Source organism: Sinocyclocheilus grahami, unplaced genomic scaffold (assembly GCF_001515645.1).
Source record: "Sinocyclocheilus grahami isolate Dianchi unplaced genomic scaffold, SAMN03320097.WGS_v1.1 scaffold16.1, whole genome shotgun sequence".
NCBI classification, from domain to species: Eukaryota; Metazoa; Chordata; class Actinopteri; order Cypriniformes; family Cyprinidae; genus Sinocyclocheilus; species Sinocyclocheilus grahami.
This window is the reverse complement of record NW_015505195.1, coordinates 653,520-661,187: the sequence shown is the minus strand read 5'-3', so window position 1 is coordinate 661,187 and position 7,668 is coordinate 653,520.

Here is a 7,668-nt window from a genome sequence, read left to right as displayed (position 1 = left end):
GTAAAAAGACAGTATAAGTCATTATAATCCATAATTATGTCCCCACTGGATGCAACGAATGCCTCGTTTATAATGGGTTTTCAGGTTTTTGAATCATCGCTCCAGCCTGACAGGGCATCATCACAATATGGTAAGGAGCGTAACATTTCCGTCACACGCTTGAGGTATTCGGCCAATCACAACGCACTGAATAGCTGGCCAATCACAGCACACCTTGCATTTTCAGACCGATGAGCTTTGTAAAAATCGACGCGTTTCAGAAAGGCGGGGCATAGAGGAGAAACAATAATGTACAGTATGTGGAAAATAATGTGTTTTTTTAACCTTAAACCGCATAAACACATTTCATTACACCAAATACACAAAATAATGTTATTTTTAGCAGCATCATATGACCCCTTTAAATCACTTTGAAAAGTTGCATATGGAGCATTTAAGATTCCCATAAGTCTTACATCCTCCCCAGGGGTTCCTGGTGGGCTCTTCTCCCCATCCTTCCCAGCTGTGCCCTCTGGTCCTGGTCTCCCAGGTGGCCCTGGCATTCCAACTGGACCTATTCTTCCCTAGTGCATGACAAAAGATATACAATGGGTATAGAAAAGAATCACCCCCCTTTAAAATGATCACATTTTTGTTTTATCCAGCTGTATTTACTCAGTGCAACTTATAACATCCAAGTGATAGACATGACACCAACATGTCATAAAAAATAAAAAATAAAAAAACAGAATCACTGTTGCTTTTCAGGCTGCAAAGCAACAAAATGTGATTATTTTAAAGGGGTTGATTCTTTTCTATACTCACTGTAGATAGTATAGCACATGGTTCAGTCTCCTTATTAGCATTTATATAGATACTGCAGAGATTCGATATAGAACAGATCCATACCTCATTTAAGCTTTTTAGCATTAACAAGGACTTTTTTCACAATAGTTCTTTACTTGGAATCTTCCTGAAAATAAATGATGTCTTAAAACAACTCAGAATTAAGCATTACTGCCATATAGCCTGATTCTGTTAGAAGAAGCAATCACACACCAGACAGATGCAAAATATACTCATCAGGTAAGATTAACCACATTTATTGACCGGATTAAGTTAATAATAGAATGCAACAGAGCTATATTTACTTGGACTTTACTTTTAATTTAAAAAATTTCACCTGAACTTAAATTGATCTTAGAAAATGATATCCAAGAGTGTTTTCTTTATGCTGTTGTTGTATTTCCTTTTGAAACAGAAAGTTTTCTTTTCTTTTAAATTAGCCAGTGTTTAGTTTACATCACAATCAAGAAACATGGTTTGCTACTCATCATCAATGGCAGGCTGTATTATGAGAAGATGGGATGAGTAAGATTTATAAAACTGGTTAAATAAAAGCCTGTAAATGAGGAGGCAGCCAACAGAAGTTCAGATGAATGTCATCTTGATCACACTTCTCCCTTGATGCCACAGATTAAACTGCTCTTATGATTTGAATGGCAACAAGCCTGCATGAGTCAAACATAGTGTCTTTGCTTTTGAATCAGCTGAAGTCTGAACAATGTGACTCTTGTTGACTTCATGCTTGTTTGTGCTTGTTGACCCACTGAGCTTGTCAAATTCTTTCAAACCCATCTCATGTCTCCACATGGTTTGATCACAATTTAATGAAATCACACACCATGTTTCTCTATGTAACAGTGACCTAGCATTTTTCTGCTGCCAGATATGATTGCGTGATGAAGAGAGGAAACAGAGATACCTACAAGAATCCCTTGCTCTCCCTTTCTCCCCTGTTTGCCTGGAACTCCAGGGGGCCCCTGAAAATAGATAAATAAGCTGTAAAAATATCATAATATCACATACAGAGCGCATTAGTAATTTGGTTCCATTATCACTGACATTGACAGTGTGTGGAAATTACATGGACAAAGAAATGGAGATGATTTGTCAAATAATATATATAATACTTACGGGTGGTCCAGGATCTCCACGTGGTCCCAAAGTTCCTGGTAATCCCTTCACTCTCTAAAGAAAAGGGAAAAAAAAGATTTCAATCTGCAGTGTACTGATGCAACTCAAATAAAGCTCTTATTAGGGGTCGAACAGACTAACTCACCGGCCACGATGACACCAGTTTTTTATAGAATTTATTTTTCTGGAAGCAAAATGAAACATCTAAATAAGAACCACACAGTGTTTTCGAAGGACTGTAAGGATGTAGGCAGCATTTGAATTTCAACTATTCACAGAATCAGCTATTTGAATTTTTTGTTAACAGAATAAATGGTAGCAAAATATAACAATAAAAAATTAGCAAAAATATTTTTACGCACCTTGAGTGCTTGCCATTCTTCTTCTGATGTGTACCAGACTATAATAGCAGGCATGCCGGGTGGTCCAATCGGTCCTCTGTACCCTGTCCGGCCCGTCCGGCCCATCACTCCCGCATAGCCCTGTGTGACACCCAAACACCCATTAAAGCATTCACTATTTGACTGAAAAATATATATATATATATATATATATATATAAAAGATTTATTAAAAATATGATTACAATGATGGTTAATACATACTTTGTCTCCTTTTTCACCTGGAGGACCTGACAAGCCAGGTGGGCCTCGATATCCCTAAAAAAAATCAATATAATATAATATAATATAATATATTTGAATATGTGTATTATAATCTATCTATCTATCTATCTATCTATAGACAACAGTTATGTACAGACACTCTGCAACCACAGGGAGGCGCAGGTGTTCAGCTAATGTTGCTTCACTGCTACTAAATCTCTCTTTTTACTGTCAGTAATGCAAGTTGAAAGTAATATAATATGTGACCCTGGATCACAAAACCAGTCTTAAGTCGCTGGGGTATATTTGTAGCAATAGTCAAAAATGCATAGTATGGGTCAAAATTATTGATTTTTCTTTTATGCCAAAAATCATTAGGACATTAAGTAAAGATCATGTTCCATGAAGATATTTTGTAAATTTCCTACCGTAAATATATCAAAACGTAATTTTTGATTAGTAATATGCATTGCTAAGGACTTCATTTGGACAACTTTAAAGGCGATTTTCTCAATATTTTTATTTTTTTGCACCCTCAGATTCCAGATTTTCAAATAGTTGTATCTCGGCCAAATATTGTCCTATCATAACAAACCACACATCAATGGAAAACGTATTTATTCAGCTTGCATGATGTATAAATCTCAATTTCAAAAAATGTACCCTTATGACTGGTTTTGTGGTCCAGGGTCACATATATGTCATTGCTTAAGCATTTTAGAATTTGCATAACACATATGCATGTTTAATGTACAAGAAGTGCAGTAAATACACTAAAATTGTTAAAAATGGTACTTGGTGTCAGTACTGCCCCCCACCCCCACCCTCTCTCTCTCTAGCACTGGCATTATTAAATAATTCCTGTAATTCTGTTCCTCTTTGCAGGATGATATTTCTCTCTCAGTGTCATACAATGAGTCAGTTCTTGTTCATAAGCTCCATTCAATGGAGGTAAATGACCCTCCTTCTCCTCTTCTCCACACTTAATTGAATAATGCCTCTGCAAACTCAATTTCCTATAAAGGCTAGCAATGGGCCTGAGATGACCATGTGGGTGAGAATTGCAGTATTAGAAAATAGAGAAGATGATTTTTCTTCGAAACAACCATCTAGCTATATTGATATTCTGTCTTCAAGGTTAATATATGATAGAATCCTTCATATCGGTCAGACTGTAATGATTTTCTTTAACCTTCTGTGAAACACTGCATTTCTCTCTCATTTAAAAGTGGAACAGATACATGAAGTTGTCAATATATTAGTATACCTGGCAGAGACTCATATACACCATTAGCAATTTAAAGTATGTAAACCATACAGCACTATCAATCGATAGTAAAGCCTTTAATTTCAGTAACAAACATCAATGCAAAGAAAATGGAATATTAATGAATTATTAGAGAGATAAGTGAGTTTCTTACCCTTGGGCCTCTGAAACCCGTTGTGCGTACTAAACCTCCTTCCCTGTTTATGTTTCTGTGCATCTGATTGGCTGAGTAAACAAAAATGCCAAATTAGACATTATTTTCATATTGTACATCTGCATTTCTTAGGGCTTCAGAGAGAATCCTTGTCTGTTTTCACCTTCCCCTGTAAGAAATTATCTCCACACCAAAATAGCAAAAAAAAATATAAACAAATATAATATAGTATTATAAATATATTTTATAATAAACAAATTTGTAAATAAAATAAAATAAAATAAAATAAAATAAAATAAAATAAAATAAAATAAAATAAAATAAAATAAAATAAAATAAAATAAAATAAAATAAAATAAAATAAAATAAAATAAAATAAAATAAAATAAAATAAAATAAAATAAAATAAAATAAAATAAAATAAAATAAAATAAAATAAAATTAAATTAAATTAAATATTTTTCTCACATTTTGTGGAATTAACAGACTAGTCAAATGGTTTACATACAAATTAATTTTGGGTAGGATAAAATACTATGGAATTTAAAATGTACACACTTCAGCTTCCAAATATGACTTTTTTTTGTATTCAGATTTTTTTTTAACTTACAGTGGGTCTCTGTTGTTGTATTTGGCACAGTGGTAGGACGAACTGGACAGGCAGCAATATCACCTGAATAACAATCATCGGTCTCTGATTCTTCAGTCACAGGGGCTTTTTGCTCACTTCTATAACTGAGATCATCCTGTCTAATTTGTGGAGTCTCATCTGTATCTTTAATCTGTTCTTGCTCTCTCTCTCTCAGTGCAGTACTAGCTTCCTCTCTTTCAGCATTGGGACTTCCAGGTTGATGAAAATGCATTTGCTGAGTAATTGCTACAGGTTGCTTTCGCATCGGTGTCGTGGGTTGACTAGTCGCTCTGATTTCTTTATTCTTCTCCTGTGACTTTACTTTATTGACTGAGGCGCTCCCGGTGCTGGTTTCCATGGTTACGCTGGTCAGGTTTCGAGGTGAACCACTTGGCGCTGTGATTGAATCCTTAACAGATTTTGTCCGTGACGCGTCATAGACTGTATCTAAAATATCAGTCGGATAGACATTTGATATTTCCACTGGCTTTGTGTTCATCGAAATGGTAAGCTCTGTACTGTTCTTCAGAGTTGAGATAGATGACTGTAGTGTCTGCAAGGGCTCCTTTTTGGTCTGACCTTTGACCTCTGATTTGACCTCAGTGCTCATCTTGGAAGACTCTTCAGACTGTGAAACGTAACTACCTGCTGTATCGATATTTCTCAAGCTCTTGGTCTGAGGTTCAGGCTTGTGTTCAGGGTCAAGCATGCTTGTGTTCTCTGGAAAAATAAATGGTTGAGTTGTTTTGGTGGGCTGGACCGTGAGAGAGGAATTGAAGGTCTGTTTCTTGTATATCCCACCTCCGCCTGCCTTCTCTTGGTCAAAACTAGAGGCTTCAGTCCATTCAGATTTCGTTTCATATGCAGAATCAACATGGCACCTCAATGCTGCCATCTCTAATTTGGATAGTCTTTCCAAAGATCCATTTGCTAGTGTCTGCGAATCTGAAATTGCCCTTGGCCCGCTTAAATCGACAGGTGACAAAGGAAATGACATCATACGTTGGCACGGATGAATGTATCTTTCTGTGTCAGTCTTCACCTTTTTATTTTTATCTTCCATATCCACCATGGCAACAGACTCAGAACCAGAGACAGCAACATATACTCCTTTTGTCACATCTTCTTCCTTGAAATAAGATTGAACAGAAACACATATTTGAATATAGTACGGTTCACAATGATGTACATAAACCCTCAAATCAACCCATGTTTAATATGTCCTCTTGTTTATGTCTGTCTGGATTTTAAATGAAACACTAAGAGATTTCCACACAGCAGTGCTCAGAAACAGAGCGTCTCTTGAGTGACACTTTTGTGAGCAAAGTAAATTGAGTTTTATCTGCTCATAAAGTTAGCACACTGATGTTGACTGATTCATGGCCCCCTAGATCTCCATAATGGAAAAACACACAGTCTACAGCCACATTTACAACCAAACATTTTTGAAGCAATTATATTGCAGTGATAAATTCATGTGCCATTGATATCTTCTTTTAGCCAAGGATTTGCATATCAAGTACACAGATATTCCATGACAGTTAACTGATAAGGCCATTTTTAAAAAATCACACCACTGGATAAGGAATGTTTTTATAGAACCAATGCTATAGAAAGTCACAAGAAACATGCCTTTAAATTAAGCACATTTTATGTCTTCACAAGCATTTAAAAAAAATGATACACCACTGTTTAAAATTTTGCAGTCAGTAAGATTAAAAAAAAATAATTTAATACTTTCATTTAGCAAGGATGCATTAAATTGATCAAAAGTGACTGTAAAGACATTTATAATGTTATAAAATGTTTGCATTTCAAATAAATGCTGTTCTTTTGAACTTTCTATTCATCAAAGAATCCTGAAAAAAATGCATTACAGTTTCCACAAAAATATTAAGGAGTGCAAGAATAAATAACATTTTTAAATATGTAAAAAAAAAAAAAAAAAAAAAAAAAACGTATTTTAAATTGCAGTAATAGTTTACAGTATTAATACAGCCTTGGTGAGGCTTTTCAAAAACATAAAAAAATAAGAATCTTTCCGCCCCAAAGTTTTGCACAGTAGTGTACATCTACCTCTTGAACAGAAAAATGTTTGAATGTCTTGAAAAATATTTGCATGCTATTTGATTTTCATTCATCAAGATGCAGTTGTAACTGATTCTCATGGACTGGGTTAGTTGTGGTGGTTGCATAAATACTTTGGCATTATTCCTGCTAATGAGAACATGCTAGTAAAGAGAAAAGGAAGTGAAGATTCATTTTTACCTGTGATTCCTGGGCACAGTGGGATTTTTGATCAGGACAGTTGAGGCCATCTGCAGTTTTTACTAAGGTCATTTGCTGCATGATACCCTGTAAAGGATGACAACCATCTCCAGTCTACAGATAATGATTTTTGACTGATGAAAGTTAACAATAGACATCTAGAAAACAACAAATTCCCAAGATCCATACAGAGGGAAAATGTGTTTGATGAGCACAATAAAACCTTACATTTACACCTGACTATATAAAACCAAATCAATGGCAACTATTGAAATATTATTACAAGACAACTAGTCTACTACCCAATAAACTGTATAAACCACAAAGTGAAAATCAGGTAAGAATAACAAACAACGCAAAACATTTATGTAACAACATCAGCTCCAAATAAAATATAGCCCCAAAAATAAAGTATTGAAGACATTATTTGTCACTGAACTTTCAATGATTTATCAGCAACAATATACTGTATGTGACTCACGTCCACAGTTGCCATGACAATGTCTCATGGTATTGTCCTATAAAGACCAGATGTGAAAATAATCTATTATTTTTCCATCCTCCTTAACATTGCGTCAGCTTGTGACATACTGCAAACATCCACTTTTTTCATCCACGTTTGCATTATTTAATGGCATGAGTCAACACAAGGCTGAAAGCATGCAATTATATGTGTAAACATATTACATGTCAACAAAAATGTACTTAGCTACTGTAGCATAGATTCTGTCCCCAGAAGAGGAGGATTTACTGTATATAGGTTTAAATTTGACATGCAGTATGGGAAT